The sequence below is a fragment of the Beta vulgaris genome, chromosome 8, assembly GCF_026745355.1.
Source record: "Beta vulgaris subsp. vulgaris cultivar EL10 chromosome 8, EL10.2, whole genome shotgun sequence".
NCBI lineage: Eukaryota > Viridiplantae > Streptophyta > Magnoliopsida > Caryophyllales > Amaranthaceae > Beta > Beta vulgaris.
In genome coordinates, this window is record NC_079209.1 from 15,582,255 (window position 1) to 15,602,639 (window position 20,385).

The following is a 20,385-nucleotide window of genomic DNA, read 5'->3' on the forward strand; positions in this document are numbered from 1 at the left end:
TCCTCAAAAGTGGGGTAAGTCGTAGAGATCTTATGCAGATGATGCATAAATGCATACGCAAGATCAAACTGCATAGGCATGGTGACGGGCCACAGATAAGTGCCAAGAGCACTTAGTTCCTCCGTCCTAGATGTGTTAGGTTCCCACCGCCCAAAGATAGTACTCCCCAAGAATTTTAACAGGAATCGAATGCTAGGATGATGGACCGACTTAATCTGTAAATGCTGACAGTTGGGTGGTCTAACACCAGTAAGGGCTTCCCAGAGTTGGCCTAGCAGAAATGTCTCTGGTTTCTTCCTTTCCCCCCTAACGGTCATACCAAATTTTGGCGCCGTTGCCGGGGACTAACGGTATTAGATTAGTTTATCTTTGATTTTATTTAGCTAAACTGTCTTTGTTCGATCATTGTCACTCTATTTGCTGTTTGATCTCTTTTCTTTCAGTCTTTTTGTTGCATGCGTACTCGTAGCAAGGGTCCACAAGATCTGATTACTCTTGATCGCGAGATCGAAGCTACAGCAAGGACTTAGGAGTAAGAAGACAACAACAACAAGAACCAACAATGGGAGACGAAGCACCACCAAAGTCTCTACGGGAATATGCTATGCCCGATGAGACCACCACCACCATAAACAGACCGACAACCGCTGCCAATCATTTTGAGCTCAAGCCACAATTCATCCAGTTTATCTCACAGGATTCCTATGCGGGAACACCTAAAGAGAGCCCTACTGATCATTTGGCTAATTTTTTAGAAAAATGCAATACTTTGAAATTAACTAATGTTTCTGACGATTTAATTCGGTATTGTGCTTTTCCTTTTTCTCTCAGGGATGAAGCGAAGGAATGGTTTAAGGAAGAAGAAGTGAGGAAGATTGCCACATGGCCAGAACTGAAGAAGGCCTTCCTTTACAAATTCTTCCCTCCTATGAGAACTTCCAAGTTCAGAAACGAGATATCTGGCTTTCAACAACATGAATTGGAGTTCTCTACGAAGCATGGCAGAGATACAAGGCTTTGCAAAGGCAGTGTCCACACCACGGCATTCCTGAGTGGTTGCTGATTCAGACATTCTACAATGGTCTGAAGCATGAAGTTCGAAGTTCTATTGATGCCGCATCTGGCGGTACTTTCATGGCAAAAACTCCAGAACGCCGAAGACATTGTTGGATGATATGGCTGCCAACAATTACCTGAATGACTGGAGTATATCTCGTGGAGCCCCTAAAAAGGGAGGTAAGTATGAGGTTGATGCTATTGCTACTTTAACTAACACTGTGCAAGTTTTGGCAGCTAAAGTTGATCAGTTGAGTAGCGGACCAGCAGCGCCTATTTGTGAGATTTGTGAAGTGCAAGGTCACTCCTTCACTGAGTGTCAATATAATAATCTGGGAGCGGAACTGAGCATGTCAATGCCCTCCTTAACACAAATACAAGGCCACAAAATAACCCATACTCAAACACATTTAACCCAGGTTGGAAGCATCACCCTAATTTCTCCTACAAAAATAACCAACCTCAACCTCCACACACCAACTACTCTCCGCCACCTGGTTTCCAGCAAAGACCACCATTCAACCCTTCATCATCATCCTCTCGACCCAACCTTGAGACTATCATGGAAAATTTAGCTTCCTCTCAGGCTAAGCAAGTTGAATACCAAGCCAAGCAGAATGATTTTTCAACAACTCTCTCCAACAAATCACTGCTCATAATAAATTGATGGAGAGTCAGATGACCCAACTAGCCCAACAAATAAGCCACCTCTCTAAACCTTCAGGCCAACTTCCTGGGCAAACTGAACCAAATCCAAGGGGCATATCAATGCCATTTCATTGAGGAGCGGTAAAGAATTGCAAGAGCCTACAAGGAGGGTAACTGAGCACACACACTGCAAAAGAGGTTATAGAGTTGAGTGAGGAAGTTCAAGAGAAGACGGTTTGGAAGATGAAGCTAAGAAGCCTGAGAAGAGGAACCCACTGTCATTCCTATTAAACCATACAAGCCACCTGTTCCGTTCCCTCAAAGATTGGCACAGGCAAAACTTGAAAAGAAATATGGGAAGTTCCTTGACATCCTGAAGAAGCTACACATCAACATACCCTTCTTGGATGCCATATCTGAGATGCCTTCTTACGCTAAGTTTTTGAAAGACATGCTCTCTAACAAACGAAAAATTGAAGAAAATGTCACTGTTTCACTAACTGCTGAGTGTAGTGCTATTTTGCAGAATAAGCTTCCAGAAAAGCTAGGAGATCCGGGCAGCTATTCCATTCCTGTCAAGCTTGGAGACATTGCTATCAAGAATGCTTTGTTGATCTTGGGGCTAGTGTTAGTCTCATGCCGTTATCTATCTGCAAGCAACTCAACATGGGCGAACTAAAACCCACACGCATCTCCTACAACTAGCTGACAGGACAGTGAAGTTTCCACTTGGTATACTTGAAGATGTTCCTCTTCGAGTGGGTAAATTCTTTATTCCTGTGATTTTGTCGTCATGGAGATGAAGGAAGATGCACAAGTTCCCATAATTCTTGGAAGACCCTTTTTGGCCACTGCTGGAGCCATTATTGACATGAAGAAGGGTAAAATCACTTTTGAAGTAGGTGATGAAAAGATGGAGTACACACTCACAAACTCCATGACTTCTCCTTCTATGGGAGAAACTGTTTATAGAGTGGATGCTCTGATGAGGTGATAGAAGCAGAGGCTTTCAATCTGCAACTGGATGATTCGCTACAAACGGTCTTGAGGGTAGTGCTGATGAGGAAGATTGGGAGACTAAGGAATACAAGAGACTTCTAGAGGAGACACGAGCCACTGAAGAAGCTGAAGAGCCTCTCCAGGAATTGCGCATTTCTGAGGAACTAAGGAGAGTACTACGCCTCCTAAGGTAGAACTAAAACCTCTCCCCTCTACTTTGAAATATGTGTTCATGGGTCCCAATGATACATACCCTTTATTGTTAATGCTGAGCTTGATGACATTCAAATTGAAAAATTGCTCGTTATTTTAAGGAAATATAAGAATGTCATTGGGTACACCATTGATGATATCAAGGGTATTAATCCCTCATTTTGCATGCACAAAATCATTCTTGAGGACGAACATGCTTCCTCTATAGAATCTCAACGAAGACTTAATCCAAATATGATGGAAGTAGTCAAGAAAGAGGTTCTTAAATTGCTTGATGCAGGTATAATCTACCCTATCTCAGATAGTAAGTGGGTTAGCCCTGTTCAAGTAGTCCCTAAGAAAGGAGGTATGACCGTTGTCAAGAATGATAAGGGTGAGCAAGTTCCCACTAGAACTGTGACAGGGTGGCGCATGTGTATTGATTATAGACGATTGAATAAGGCCACCCGCAAGGATCATTTTCCCCTCCCCTTCATTGATCTAGAAAGACTAGCAAAACATTCCTTTTTCTGTTGGTTGGATGGATACTCTGGTTTTTTCCAAATTCCTATTCATCCAAGTGACCAGGAAAAGACTACTTCACATGTCCTTATGGCACCTTTGCATATCGAAGGATGCCATTTGGACTGTGTTAATGCTCCTGCCACTTTTCAGCGTTGCATGATGGCAATTTTTTCCAGTCTTATTGAGAACTCTATGGAAGTATTTATGGATGACTTCTCCGTCTATGGAACATCTTTTGACGTTTGCTTGCTAATTTACAAAAGGTGCTCCAATATCAAGAAGTTAATTTGATTCTCAACTGGGAAAAATGTCATTTTATGGTGCAACAAGGAGTCGTTCTGGTCATATTGTTTCTCATCGGGGCATTGAAGTCGACAAAGCAAAAATAGAGGTCATTGAGCGTTTACCACCTCCTAACTCTGTCAAAGGAGTAAGGAGTTTTCTTGGTCATGCGGGATTCTACCGCCGCTTCATAAAAGATTTTTCCAAAATTGCTCGACCTCTAACTGAGCTTTTAGGCAAAGATGTCCCTTTGTGTTTACTGATGCTTGTACTGAGGCTTTTCACAGGTTAAAAGCGGCTCTTATTTCTGCTCCTATAATTCAATCGCCTGACTGGAATCTCCCTTTCGAGATTATGTGCGATGCTAGTGACTACGCAGTGGGAGCAGTATTGGGTCAGAGGGAGGATGGTAAACTGCATGCCATCTACTATACAAGCAAGACTCTTACTCCGGCCCAGATGAACTATGCCACAACTGAGAAGGAACTGTTAGCATGGTGTATGCGATGGAGAAATTTCGGTCCTATCTGGTGGGTCGAAGGTGATAATTCACACTGATCATGCGGCTCTTAAATATTTGATGAGCAAGAAGGATGCTAAGCCCCGTTTGATTCGGTGGATTTTGTTGTTACAAGAGTTTGACTTGGAGATTCGAGACAAGAAGGGTTGAGAAGTTGTTGCGATCACCTTTCTCGAATTGTTATGGATGCGTGAGTGATGAGGCTCTACCAATTGATGATACTTTTCCTGATGAGCAGCTTCTAGCTTTAGCCACTGCAGAGATCCCATGGTATGCTGATATAGCCAACTATTTGGCTAGTGACACTATTCCTCATGGATATTCATCTCAACAAAAGAAGAAATTCTTTAAGGATGTGCGGAGGTATTTTGGGATGAGCCCTTCCTTTACAAGTCTTGCGCAGATGGGGTGATTAGAAGGTGTATTCCTGGAAATGAGGTATCCTCTATTATATCTCATTGTCATGATTACCTTGTGGAGGCCATGCTAGTACTAAATAAAACTGCCGCGAAAATTCTTCAATGTGGTTTTTATTGGCCTACTTTGTTCAAGGATGTTCATCATTATGTGCATTCTTGTGATCGCTGTCAAAGAACGGGAAATCTTTCCCGTCGGAATGAGATGCCTCTTAACGCTATTCTTGAAGTGGAGATATTTGATGTGTGGGGTGTAGACTTCATGGGTCCGTTCCCTTCTTCTTATGGGAACAAGTATATTCTGGTTGCTGTGGACTATGTCTCCAAATGGGTGAGGCTCTTGCTTCTCCAACTAATGATGCTCGGTGGTTAGTAGATTTTTCAAGAAAACTATTTTTCCTCGCTTTGGCATTCCACGGGTTTTGATTAGTGAGGAGGTAAGCATTTTCTGGAGAATAAATTTGAAGCTATGCTTAAGAAGTATGGGGTGCATCATAGAGTGGGACTTTCATATCATCCCCAAACTAGTGGACAAGTGGAGGTTTCCAACCGTGAGATCAAAACTATCCTAGAGAAGACGGTTGCACGAACACGAAAAGATTGGGCTGCTAAACTTGATGATGCATTATGGGCTTACAGGACAGCATTCAAGACCCCATAGGTACCACACATATCGTCTTGTTTATGGGAAAGCATGTCATCTCCCTGTTGAGTTAGAGCATCGTGCATTTTGGGCTATTAAGAGCCTCAATTTCGACTCTCACACGGTGGGCGAGAAGAGACTCCTTCAACTTGCTGAGCTTGATGAGCTTCGTCTGGATGCTTATGAGAGTTCTAGATTGTACAAGGAGAAGACTAAGAGATGGCATGACAAGGGAATTGTGCGCCGCGAGTTCAAGGAAGGGGATTGGTTCTTCTTTTTAATTCTCGTCTGAAGCTATTTCCTGGTAAACTTCGTTCGCGGTGGTCCGGTCCATTCAAGGTCTACAGGTTTTTCCTTAGGTTCAGTGGAGCTTTGGAACCGGCAAGGAGACACTTTCAAAGTCAATGGCCACCGATTGAAGCATTACGAGCTGGAGATCCCATTGCTGAGCAAGTTGACATCATACTCTCCATCCCTTCACCTGAGTGATACTAGAGGAGGTCGAGCTAATGACCTTAAAAACTAGCGCTTATTGGGAGGCAACCCAATTTCCTACTTTTTCAATTCTTTTCTTTTGATTTGATTTTATTTTATTTTTCTCTTAATTTATTTTTTTTGGAGTGAAAAATTTGCATAAGTGTGGAACTCTACTGCAGGAACATGAGAAAAAAACGGACTAAAAGGAAAAAAATATGTGCACTGGGCACCGCCCGGGTGGTCGGGCGAAATCTGCCCGGGCGGGCGGTAGGCGTGTCGCGCACCCATCAAAAGTAATTACCTAACCAACTACCCAACTATGTAGCAGAGCAAGTCAGGGTCGAATCCACAGGGACAAACGTATCAAACACTAGCTATCTTGACTCAATTTAACTAAACGAGTGACAAACAATGATGAAAAGGTGTTGACTAAGACTAACACTAAACTACGATAATTACTAAGAACACACAAGATATAATCAATTAATAAAACATCTAGAATTAAGCATCACCACTAGCATGACCAATACATGAATAATTCCATCCCAAATAACATAATCAAGAATCCAAGAGGAGTAATGCACCCTATAATTACCAAAGATCTCTCCCGAGTACCAATGGCTACTCTAAACAAGCAATCAAACCTATTCCCATAGAATCATGCAAGAAAGAGGCATTAAGCATAGCATCACAATTAAATTCCTAGCAATCCCATCTAACTATTCCCATAGAAGATATTCTACCATTGATTGGATCAACAAAACCATCTAGATTCAATTCCCATTGAATAAAGATATACGGAGTCAAATCAAAATCACCTATCCCTAGTATGATAATGAGCATAAGAACAATCCAATCAAACAAGAACAATTGATCATATAAATTGGGATTAATGGAGGAATTCAATATTAAATCATTGCTAGGGTTTTACTTAACCCTAGATTAATGGACTACTCACACATAATTGAAATAGCAAAACAAATAATAACAAATTAAAGACATAATAATAATGAAAAGAAAGAAGAGATTAAGAAAACTTAGTCTTTACTTGAAGGAATCAAAGCGTAGTAATCAATGTTTAACAATGGAGTAAACTCAAAAGCTCTCTAAAAAGTAAAAAAAATGTATTCTCTAGTAAAAAGGCGTAGTTTTTAACTCTAATAAAATAGTATTTATATGTCTTGCAAATCCGGCGCAACACGCGCTCAAAACAGCCAAAAGATCGTCCCGCCCGACCGGTCGGGCGGATTTCGCCCGGTCGGGCGGTTGTCAGGTATCATTTTCCTTCGTCGCGCCTGGCCGGGCGCTTTTCAGCATTATAAGCCTTCGTCTCGCCCGACCGCCCGGGCGGATGTCGCCCGGTCGGGCCCGCATGTAGAATTCGCCTGGCAACTTTAATCTTCTAAAATTGGCTAAGTAACATTCGCCCGACCACCCGGGCGGATTTCGCCCGGTCGGGCGCGGGAGCAAATTTCCTTGCAACTTCAGCGTTTGATTTTTGACTAAGTAAGACTCGCCCGACAACCGGGGCAGATATCGCCCGGTCGGGCGGTCATCAGGTTTTTGGGCTCAATGTGAGATTTTTGCACGTCCCGACTTCTTGTCTCATGTAGCGATGTCAAGGATTAGGAAATGCACCAAAATATGCTATTTCCTACTAAAGTTAATCTGAAAACACAACCACACTACAAGACACACATTAGTACTAAAAAGGGCTCCGAAGAGCGCAATTAATACCAATAATCCATGGGAAATGGGGGTAAAATTCTATATAAAATAGACATATCATAGACCTAGAAAATAAACTTTTATAGTTGTAAGCCTTAACTTTTATAATCCGAAGACTCTGCTAGGGTTTACATATAGATGCAAACTAGACCTAGGGAATGGCTATTATAGTCATAAGCCTTAACTTTTATAGTCTGATGACTTGATAGGGTTTACATAGAGATGCAAACTGGACCTAAGTAAGAAATGAACTTTTATAGTCCTAAGACTTAACTTATATAGTCCGAAAACTTGACTAGGTGACAGGCTAAAGTCGTATCACCTAATCAAAATAAACTAAGGTCCACTAACTAGTTTCAGGGAAATCAGGATCGAATCCACAAGGAGATAGTTATACTCTTGTATCTGAAATCTAATATTATATTAACCAAATCAGATTAAAAGGGCCGGTTTACTGAACTAAGCAAATAATCAAATCACAAATATCAAAAAAGGGAAACACTAGGAAGTGATTAACCATATATGCAATTCAGGATATCAAGAATGATTGAAGAACTCAATGAAATAATCTAATTAGGGCTCATGTAATTTCTCTCGAACATTATATTACCTCCCTCGAAACTCACTAAGTCGCTCTCGCATAGTGAAAGATCGCTAAGCCTACTATTGAGAGCCTGTACAAAGTCCTACCTCTCGGTCTATAACTTTGTATTGCAATAATAATCAACACAGTTGGCCAAACTTGTAGATTAACATAAATAAATCAATAGCAAGGATCAAATAACTCAATGAATTAAACAATCATTCAATCAATTCCTCATATGCATACATAAATCTCCAATCCCTTGAAAATAAACTACTCACACATAATTGGAGAAAACATAATCACAAGTAAATAAGATAGCAACATGATGGGAATAACAAAGACAAATTGAAAATGGAATTGTAAGGGATGAGAAATAATACCAATTGAAGAATGAACCTTGAAAACAATTACTCTATTGAATCTTAAATGAATTTGTCAATTAGAATAAACTAGAATTCTTGAGTGCTTAGAAAAACTAATGACTGAAAATAATAATCACTAGTAGAATAAATGCTTAGAACTGCGATCATTAAGTGGCCTATTGCGGCGGTTTTGGCCGCGCAACAATTAAGGGTGCAAAAATAGGTAATTAACATACTGCTATGATTTTTGACCGCAGCAATAGGCCAAGGTAATTAACTTGACCTATTGCTGTGGTTGTTGCCCAAAACCGCAACAATAGGTTCTGGTACAAGTAACAGGACAAAATCGCAATCATAAGCAAATGTCATGTAACATGGATTCAAAAGTTTCAACCTTAAGTCTATTTCTATGTTTGAAACTATGGTCAGGTTTCGATTAAGTTTGTAAAGGGTCCATGACTAAGAGATTGATCTCATGTTTCGTACCCTTGCTTAAAAAGGTGGCCACATGTAAGACGCACTCCAGTTCTCATGTCATGAACAAGAGAACAATATCATGGTTGAATATGTTTGCTTATGAATAAGATCCAATACTATTGCTGAGGAATTTTTCGGAGGGACAAAGTGCAAAATCCCCCCGGGGGTTGCATCACGCGTAGTACATGCACTAACGAGCAAGGAAGATTGTCCTTATGGTGGCTTAAACAATAGCCATGCATATGCAAAACTGTATGTCATTCAAATGCATAAAAAGAGTATGAATCATAATTTTTGAGTTTCACCCACTCATTTAGAAACATTAATTTTTTTAAATCCTCTCTAGTGAAGTCGTCAAAATGTAGGCGTGTTTTTGATTCACCTACCCGAGATGAGCGTGTATTTGACTACCTCATTGTAAAGGTTTTATTGAAAATAGTTTTGAATTGAATATGTCGTCAATAAGTTTTTAAAGAAAGACTCATAAAACTAATTGATTATTAGAAAATCATAGGGACAAATTAGGGAGCTATCCAACGTAAAATTTTCCGTCTTGACTCTATAGATGGTCAGTGAACCATAGATTGAGTTCAGGGGTGAAGGTGCGAATAAGATTAGGAATCAATTTTACCCATTGCTAGCTTTTACTAAATACAGATTCATGTCAAATTTTATGCAAAATAATAACCAAAATAATTTCAAGGACCCTAAAAAAAGATTAGTCTAGATTGGTTCATGAAACACGTAAAAGACTACTTTTTTTAGTGATATTTTATTAAGCAATCAAATTATTGGGAAGCTCATAGGTTCTTCAAATTACCTGATTAATATTAGAACAGTCCTTTAGGTTCTTGATTAGCAAAAAAAACATGTGTGGTGATGAAAGCATGAACAGGACAAACGTGAAACATGCATATGTATGAATAGATAAAAGAAAAGAAAGAAAATCAGAGTGCACAAAAATCGATTTTTATATTAAAGATCTACGTTATGAAAGAAAAAGTTAGTAACTTCAATATAAAATTAATGGATTTATCCAAGGACCCTCAAGAGTATATTGTGACTTTGGTTTGAGAAATTGACAACCTTGAGGATGAACAATTGTACGTATTTGTAATTTTGTATGTATGTATTTGTTTGTCAATATGTTTGTGTGATTGTACATATGAAATTATGAGAGAGGTTTCGTAAGTATTCGAAGTGTAAAGTCGAAGTGTTGAACTGTTTTTTGATTCGAAAACCAGCGAGTTTATAGGAATATACTAAAAAGATAGAAAAGTAGATTATGCGTCATGCAGAGGAGTACCATAGGAGCAGGTTTCTGTGTGACGAGAGCCACGTGTCAGGCGCAGATTGGTGTGCCTGATGCCGGGTCAACCTGTGCACTGGGTGCACATTGTGTGCTAGACTCTCCGCGTTTTGCCTACCACGCTTTGACAACCTTTTTATAAAACACAGTTTGAACGATTATTTTTATCCTTTAAATTCGAAACTTTGATTTTATGGGATAAAATCCCATTTTAATTGTAAAAATATCTTTAAAAATATTTTTCTATTAAAATAAGATTATTAATTACAATTGAATAATTAATAAGGTTTTGTCAAAGGATTGGCCTCAAAATATTACCTATGAGCTTAAAATGCAATTAATTATCAGGAACAATTAATTGGGCTCTAAAATAGGATTTCGGATCATTAAAATAAACTTTAAAGCTTTAAAATATTTTTGGATTGGCTCTTCGTTTGATTCTCCCCTTGGATTGGACCAATCAAGACCGCAATATATTTTTTCAGTGGATCATTAAATTGGGTGACACGATTATATGACTACAGATATACTAATACAAATAGTAATAAGAATGAGAATTATACCTTTAATGCGTGATTCCTCTTGTAAATTTCTCCTTGCTTATGTGGAGAACATAGAATATCAAATGTGGTTCCTCTAATGTTGGTCCACAAGCACCAAATTAAAGGTTCACCAACGTATGCTCATAGAAAAGGACGAAGAATTTTCTCTCTTACCTTGTGTTGGTAAAACAAGTTATGGGAATCCATATAATAACAAATCAATCTAGCAATAATTATAAATGGTTACAAGTCATAAGAAATTTGTTCCTAACTTGAGTTGGCAACAAATTGAGAACAAAAAGTTATTGCTAAAAGCTTTTTCATTATATGATTATAGCTACTAAATTCAAAATAATTACGTTGTGATATTATATCTATTCAAATATTGTTTTCTTGTTACTTGGTGTGCTTGGCGCATTTGTTGCCAACTCTAGCAGCAAGTCATATATGATAGTTGCTACAAATGACAATAAATTATTAATATTTTGTTGCTAAAAATCAACTGCAATTTATTAACATTGGTTGCTAAAACTACAAATACGCATTTAATCTATTACATACATAAACTTTTACTAATACACTATTCTATACTCCCTCTATTCCTTTCTATTTTACTCACATTACTTTAGGTGAGAAACAAGAAGGAAGTCCAAATGTGTAAGAGAGATATTAAAAAGGTGGAGAGAGAAATTGACAAGTAATAAAGAGAAACTAAAAAGTGGGTTAATTAATACTACCTCCATTTCTTAATAAGTGCAACATTTTCCTTATTCGGAATACTCACAATAAGTGCAACCAAGCTCAAAATGGTAAAAAAAAGTTCAATATTATTACAAATATGCCACCAAAAAGCAAGAAGGGACCACAATTTTTTTGTTTCATCACTTGAATTAAACTTTCTCTCTCTACATTCATTGGTATTCCCCCACTTTCTCTATGTTGCACTTATTAAGAAACAGAGAAAGTATATTATAAAGTGGATGACATTAGTGAAAAAGGAGTATAAAGCAGATGTGACATGTTATCACGAATAGAAAAAAAACAATGTGTAGATTAAAGAGAAACAAACTAAAAAGGGAAGTGTGAGATTAATAAGAAATCGAGTGAGTATAACATATGTTAACCTTATGTTTTTGTAAACTTATTTGATAATATGAGAAATGTGTGTGGTAAAGCAATAAAGATGAGGAGACTTGATCCACTTACAAGTCCGAAAGATATTCCATACTAATAGCAGTTGATAATAGTATGACAAACTTCTTTAACTTATGAAGTGGTACTTTCACTCATTTTTCTCTAATATGAGACACATTTCAAAAATAAATCTAATGCTATTTCAACAACAAACAATAAAATATTTAGTCTTAAAAGGCAACAAATCATATACCTTTTTAATTTCCATTATTGGTTTCCAAATAGCAACAAATTGAAATCATGATGTCATCTATCAACAAATAGTAAAATTTATTGTTTCTAATGTCAACAAAAGAAATAATGACTGTCATATTTTGTTGCTAAATGACAAAAAATCGAAATGTGATGCCATCTAGCAACAAATAGTAAAATTAGTTGTTTCGTATGTTAATAAATTATATATTTGTTTTCATAGTTTGTTCCTAAATGACAACAAATTGCAAATATGATGTCATCTAACAGGAAATGGTAAAGTTACTTGTTTCTAATATAAACAAATCAAATATTTGTTGTCGTAGTTTGTTGATAAATGACAACAAATTGAGAATATCACATCATCTATAAACAAACAGTAAAACACCTAGTTTCCAATAGCAACATACAAAAATATGTTGCTTTCGTTTGTTGGAATATTAGAGTAAAAAACTTTAACCTTATAAATGGCAACAGAAAAATAATCTATGTTGCTAGTTATCAACAGCTAACAAATTTGTTTCTATAATACTCTCGTTTTTATAACCTCCCTTCAGTCGACCAACCTTTTCTCTTCTAGAGCAATTGGTGTACTTTAAACCTAAACCTAACCTCATAGGACCCGAACAATATTAGTAGTAGTTGAATCTTATTAGCCTACGTAACTGCTTATGAAAAAACATTACCTTCAGCTATAAAATAACCGAATATAATTATCACTGTAGATTGTCCTATATATATTTAGATGATTATTAGGACAAAACCTTCACAATGATCCACATATTGACCTTTTAGTTGAAACCCAACCAAATGGTGGATGTTTTGATAGAAGGCATTATAGAAATTATTTTTCATAAATTCGATACATTTTAATAAACAAAGCAATTTTTTAACAAAATGTCCAAAAAAATGTAACTAATTTTGAGTATATCATTCATCCCATATCATATGACCTTTAAAATCATATAAGAACAAAGTATGGAAGTTTAAATTATATAATCATGTCTCCCAATTTTAGTACCCAATGATGATACATACCATCGTCCTAATTAGTTCGATGGGAAGGAGAGCGATCGGAAGAGCTGAGCCAAAATCGTATTAAAAACACCTAGTCTATTTATTTATTTTAAGCCCAATTTCAAAAGTCTAGTAAATTATTCTTGATAATTAATTATTTCTTTGAAAACCTGATTAGTTGTTCTCGATAATTAATTATATTGTAAACATTTTTAGTAAATATTTTCTGGAATAAAAGATATTTCGACAATTAGATTTTATCGTCTTACGTAATTGATATTCGAATTTTAATCGATACTGACTCGAGATAAAAAACAATATCTACAAATTGGATATAAATTAATACCCGGCTAGATCAGCTTGTTGGGAGCACGTATTTGCGAGACAAAAATCAAAATCCAGAAACGTGCACAACAGGATCTGTCACCACACAACCACACGCGACACATCGTTGTTATGTGCTGCGCAAAGCTGCTACGTTCAACACATCAGGTTTACGTGCCGCACAACGTTGTATCGTAATTATCTAATTTTTCTATGTTCCCTATAAATAGGCAACGTTCCACACTATTTTTTCTATTTCTCCTATAAATAGGACGCACATCCCTTTAACAATCCGAAAGTCGTTCGCATTTGTTGGAATTCGTTTCGATGATTGTTGTAATTACGACAACTTACTTTACATTGCATATATAGGCTCACTTGATCTAAATTAAAAACTAAAAGTTGCTCTTAGTTTTATTATTATTGTTGTTTGAAAATTAGAATATACTATTCTACAAAACTGAAACATATATATATGATGGTGGACGACGAAGAATTGGCGATGAGGAGAGTAAATGTGGTGGCATGAGAGACAACGACGATGAGAAAAAATCTTCATTCGTTGACTGGCATTTGAGGATAGGAGAGATGAGAGATTGATTTAGCTGGTGGTGTTGTTTGAGCAGCAAAATGAAGCGGCGGAGGATAAAGTGATTTTGCTGACAGGTGTTCGTTGAAGGGGAGAGAAGAGAGATATGAGAGGAGATGAGAGAAGAGAAAATGATGAGAAGATGAGATGAACGACGAAACGGAGAGAGGAGATAAGAGGGGGGCTAGGGTTCAACAGATAAAACTAGAATTTTTTGCACGCGATGCGTGCTTGACTTTTTTTTTTCGAAACATAAACTCTATTTTTTTCGGCATAAAAGTCAAAATTTGAACATTAGACATACACAATATAATTGTTTTTAGTTGCAAAATTTGATTGGTTTAATTTCTGTCACTTAATTCTCTCGCCATTCTTTTTGTTTTTATTTTTTACTTTTCAAAGTTAAATTCTATTAATAAAATAGAAATTTTATTGAATTTATTTATGATTTCTAATATTATAATTTTTTAGTTGATTTTTGAATTAAGTACAGTACTTCATAAATTGTAAAGAAAGTGGACTCTTTGATTTCAAGTTAATTTTTTCGTAGGTTGTAGTTTGTGAGTGATTGTTATAATTATATTTTTGGTATTTTTGTTTGAAGCCCCATTTGATTTGTAGGTAAATCTGTAATTTAGAATGGGAAGGGGGTAACATAGTCTCTTCATTCGGGGACACCATATCTCCCCCCTTCCCTTATATAATAGAGATATGTTGTAGTTTAATTATTGAATGATATTTTACATAAACCTTTTTACCTTGATAATTAATCGCTATTATATAATAGAAAAAGATACGTCCAAATATATGTAAAAGTTTTATCATATATAGGATACACTATAAAAAAGTAATAGTTTTTTTCTTTGTCTAGCTAACTTCTAAATTCTGTTTTCACTACAAATACACCTCTATTTTTTATCATGGCCCACCATCAATTGTAAATGGTTCTTGAGAATAGTGATTTGTAAGTAAATTTTTGTAAATGTTTTTGTATGTATTCACGTTCTAGGTTATTAGTTTTAGTTTGTATGTTAATTTTAAGGTTTAATAAAGTTTCCTGATTATGTGAGTGATTTGCGTGATTTTTATAACGCGATTTTCTCAATTGTATGAGTGATTTGTAAAGTTTCTTCTTTTAAGTTATTTGTGAGTGAGTGTTGTAAATTATTTTTGGTAGTTTTCTTTGAGTGTCGATTTTGATTTTGACATTCCTTTTGTAATTTAGAAAGGGAAGGATGGTAAAATAGGCATTTCAAAAGAGGACACCATTGCTCTCCCCTTCCCTTATATAATAGAGACATGTTGTACTTTAATTATTGAATGATATTTTACATAAACCTTTTTACCTTGATAATTAATCGCTATTATATAATAGAAAAAGATACGTCCAAATATATGTAAAAGTTTTATCATATATAGGATTCACTATAAAAAAGTAATAGTTTTTTTCTTTGTCTAGCTAACTTCTAAATTCTGTTTTCACTACAAATACACCTCTATTTTTTATCATTGCCCACCATTAATTGTAAATGGCTCTTGAGAATAGTGATTTGTAAGTAAATTTTTGTAAATGTTTATGTATGTATTCACGTTCTAGGTTATTAGTTTTAGTTTGTATGTTAATTTTAAGGTTTAATAAAGTTTCCTGATTATGTGAGTGATTTGCGTGATTTTTATAACGCGATTTTCTCAATTGTATGAGTGATTTGTAAAGTTTCTTCTTTTAAGTGATTTGTGAGTGAAAGTTGTAAATTAATTTTCGGTAGTTTTCTTTGAGTGTCGATTTTGATTTTTACATTCCTTTTGTAATTTGGAAAGGGAAGGAGGGTAAAATAGGCATTTCAAAAGAGGACACCATTGCTCCCCCCTTCCCTTATATAATAAAGATGAGAAAAGAGAGGCGAGGGATATTAAATGGGCCAGCCCAACCAATCCGGACCAATAGCCCACTAGATCAGTTGAGGAATAATAGGGGATGCACATTAAACGGGCAAACCTAATTCGTAAAAACTGACCTAGTCAACGAATCTAGCCGAATCAATTTAGTTGTGTCTTTTGATGTTTTTTCCACTAGTGGACGGAATCCCAGTAGAACAATCATCAAAATAAGAAAAGGAGAAGATTTCAATACTCATATATCATTGAATAGCACTCTGGGAACAATGGGGGGAATCAAACATTCCGCATATTATACCCTCAGATGAACAAAGCCTAAACATTGCTGACGGATCAACTCCCTATCGTCTATAGCCTAGATCAGTGCCTCCACATCCATGATAGTAACATGTGGGTCCATACGAATTAGAGGAGGCGATCGAACGAACTAGCATACCACATTGTAATACCCCATAATTTTGCTCCTAGTTTTTCGCAAAAGTTTTCCGTAAAAATACTATTTTCTTCAAATTCATGATTTCGATTTATATAAATTATTAGGAGCAGAAATATTTTTCTTATTTGATGTGCTTATTATGTGAAATATATTTATATATATAATATAATTTGTTAATATTTTTTTTTTATTAATTATTTTAAAGTTTAGGCACAATTTAGTAATTTATTGATTTTATCGCGTAACAAAACTTTTGTCACTTGGGTTGTTGATGAAACAAGGGACCAAATTTTTGTTCTGGGCTTGGGCTTATGGAAGCCGAAAATTTGGAGTGCAGTGGGAGAGTTTATCTTTCTTTGTTTTGTTGTCTTTTCACATTTCTTTAACGGCCCATAGCCTCCATCACAAATCATCATTTAAACCCCTTTAATTATCCTTTTGATATTCTGATTAAACTTAGAATAATATTGATTCCATTTTTAGTTCACTTCATTCTGCCATCATCATTTTCTCTCTTAAATTTTCTACTTCTTTTTCATTCTCATTATATTGTTCTGAATATTTTCTATTTACCTATTTATCGTTCGTGGTTCATGGGGTTTGAAGAGGATGTGTATTGCACACATAGCATGGGAATATCTCAGTAGAATCATCTCTTATCCGACATTCCAGGTAACTAGTAGTTATCTTAAAGCGTTAGAGATTATAGTATATTTCGATAGTAGATTAATTCGTTAGGAAAGTTGTTTTAATTATATTTGTTACACAAAATTATTAAAGAAAAATTATGAGAATTTTTATTGTATGTACCATGTGATTTTGCTTCACTTTTCATATTTTAATAATTAAATAAGTTATTTGTGTGTTTATGGATTAATTCTAAAATAATTAGTGTAAGAGTTTGATAATTTATTTTTATCGATGCATGTTATGTTTCTAGTATGTTTGTCATATCTTATACTAATTTTTGCTTTCTGTTTTTGTATTTGCTTAATTAAATTCTATAACTTTCTATTTCTGTGGTTATGTATAAATAATTTGTTAGTATTATAAATTAAGGCCAAAATATATCTCTTTTCATAATCAGTTTAACCATGAGTTTTTATATGTCATCTGAATATTTGGTAATTTTTGTGCGTTTATTTTTAAATTTTAGTATTTTATTTGCTTTATTGAGTAATGTGGAAATTACTGTTAAAAATTACTTTTCAAGTCCAAAAATGAAAAATCAAATTATTATTGTTACAATAAGGCTATGAAGGTATTATGTTAATTTTTGTAAGAATTTAGGGTTTGATTTTAATTATTAAATAATTTTTATCCTGGTTTTGCTCAACGAGTAATTTTGTTCACTAGTAGAAAAAGGACGATTTGCGTCGCCTCATTTGCGTTGCATGAAAGGCAATACGACGCAATAACGTAATTTGCGTCGCATGCAAAGAGGAGTGCAACGCACAACATGGGTACATAATCACCAGATACGAACTATATACGTCGCACGTGCCTTAGGTACGTTGTAAAAGCCCAATTTGCGTCGGACCCCCTTGCGTATCCGACACAAATCGTCTCATCTTTGAAAAGACTTTCACATTATCTGCGTCGCACCTCTCTTAGGGGCGTTGCAAAAGGCTGATTTGCGTCGGACCCCTAGGCCTATCCGACGCAAATCACTTGGCATATTTACTTTTTCGAGCCCGAACAAACAGAAATAGTACACCATATAAAAAGCCCATTTACAGTCTTTGCCTCTTAGTCTCAGCCATTTCTCTCTTCATCTTCTCTATCTCCATCTCTAACCTAGATCTTTCTCAATCTCTCTCACCATACTCTCTCTCTCTCTCTCCCCCCCCCCTCTCCTTCTCTCTCAATCTCAAATAGAGATTTTGGCAAAAACTGAACAACAACACCGGCACGATCTGAAGAACAACGAAGACCTCTCTCACTCTCTCTCTTCTAGCCGCTTTTGAAGACCCCCGTCGAGTTTTGAAGCACAACATCAGCACGATCAAGCACTATCTCCTTCTCTCGGTACTCTTTCACTTCATCAATTGAATGTTGATTAATTTCTGTTTGTGATAATTGTTATTGATTTTGAGTAAATTTTTGAAAATTTGCAGTGAAACATTCGTCGGAGATTGATCGAAAACGAAAGAGTGAGTTCACTTCTTTGATGTTGCCACTGATCTTCTAGCTTAGCGTTATTTGGACTTGATTTTGGTGGTGAAGATTTGATGATGATTTCGCCGGACCGATATCATTCTCCTCTTTGTCGATTTTTTTTTTCATTTTCTATATCTGATTTGCTTGGTATTCCATTTTCATTTTCTGTTTTAATTTTCTTATTTGAAAGTTAGTTTTTTCATTTTTGGAAAACTGAAAAATAATATCATTTCGTTTTTCTTAAATATGATTTTTTTGCTTTTTTTGATTGTATTTATCCTAGTCTAGGGTTTATTTTTCAGATTTAGGATTTTCTTTTAAATTTTCTCTTCTGAAATTCCTTTATTTTGTTTTCAGATCTCGAAGCCTTGTTCTCGAAGCCATGTTCTCGTAGCCTTGTTCCTCTTCAAGCTCATCGGAAACATCGACATACATCGTCTGCCGAGTTTATTTCTTATGATTCTAGATTCAGTTTTGGTTTTACATCTTTTTTTACTACAAAATGTAATTTATTTGTATTTATATTACATATATTTTCTCTCTCATTCGATTAGTTTGTAATACATTTTTGATAGTAACAGTAATAAATTATGTGCGGAATCAAACATAAGTGTTATTTACATTGATAAACTAATAAATGCTATATAAATTTGTAACTTCATATTTTTTTAATAAAATAATGGTGATTTGAGTCGGATGTTGTAAATAGTCCGACGCAACATATCATGGGATGTACAGCGTATGCGTCGCACACGGGTTATTGTCTAACGCATATAGTGCTTGATGCTGGTGGGCTCAAGGTGTCATGTGCGTCGCACATAACTTATAGTTCGACGCAAATTGTTTGAATCTGCATCATTCCCTTATCCGATGCAGATCTTGTCTCCACTATCTGCGTCGAGACCTATGGCGTCGGACCGAAGTCCGACGCAAATGGCGGTCCCAGGTCTGATGCAAATAATTGATTCTGTACTAGTGATTCATTTACTTATTTTGAGAATAGTAACCAGGTTAAATGAGACTCTTTGCATTCTTTTGAAGGCCGAGGTTATGTTTTTATTTTCATGATTATTTCTAATTATTTTTACGTTTCATTATTTTAATAAATGATTAATTATTAACGTTTATTTGAGTTAATGATTATTCGGTTAATTTAATGTTGTTCATTCAGTAGCATCACCTGCATGTAGATGCATTAGAAGTAGTAATTTGATGCATTAGAAACATGGTAGTGGCATGGAGTGCAAGCTCCTGCACTGAGGGCGTGATATTCTGGATGGTGTTTTAAGTGATTATTGTAAATCTTGTGAGTTTATTCCTTTGCAAAAGTGTGGACAATTTTTGAAGAGATTATGTTATCTATTGATGATTTGTGGGTATAAGGTTGGGTGACATCTTTTTTGATGAATATTATTCAAATGAATGATATTTTATGTTTTTTATTTAAGAAATTAAAGAACATGTGGTGGGATAGACGTAGTTATGCCAACCACCTAGGTTGCTATCTAGGGGTATACTTGGGTTAATTGTTGTTGTCTGAGAGGACATGGAGTGCTGCGTTGACTATTCTGCATTGGGAATTTGGCCATTCTTAGACACAGGCAGCGGAGAACGTAAGCCCATAGGATGACCTGGAGCTTGCGATTTAACAAACCTTAGGAAGTCGGTTGCGATCCACTAGCGTTTGGTTTCTAGCTCAATAACTTAGTTTATCTATACTTCTATTTTCATTTAAATATTTTGAGATGATTTATTGATTTATTCAATTCACTTGCCATTAGATAGTTAATGTGTTATTTGTAAGTTTATAACGAT

General features: G+C 35.8%; 1 non-coding gene across 1 annotated transcript; it reads right to left on the reverse strand.

Moving 5' to 3' along the window:
• Positions 1-940: 940 nt before the first annotated feature.
• On the reverse strand, positions 941-1,046 carry LOC125494138 (small nucleolar RNA R71). The gene has a single exon (XR_007270534.2). It is a non-coding gene; the product is annotated as a small nucleolar RNA R71 (small nucleolar RNA).
• Positions 1,047-20,385: the final 19,339 nt, after the last annotated feature.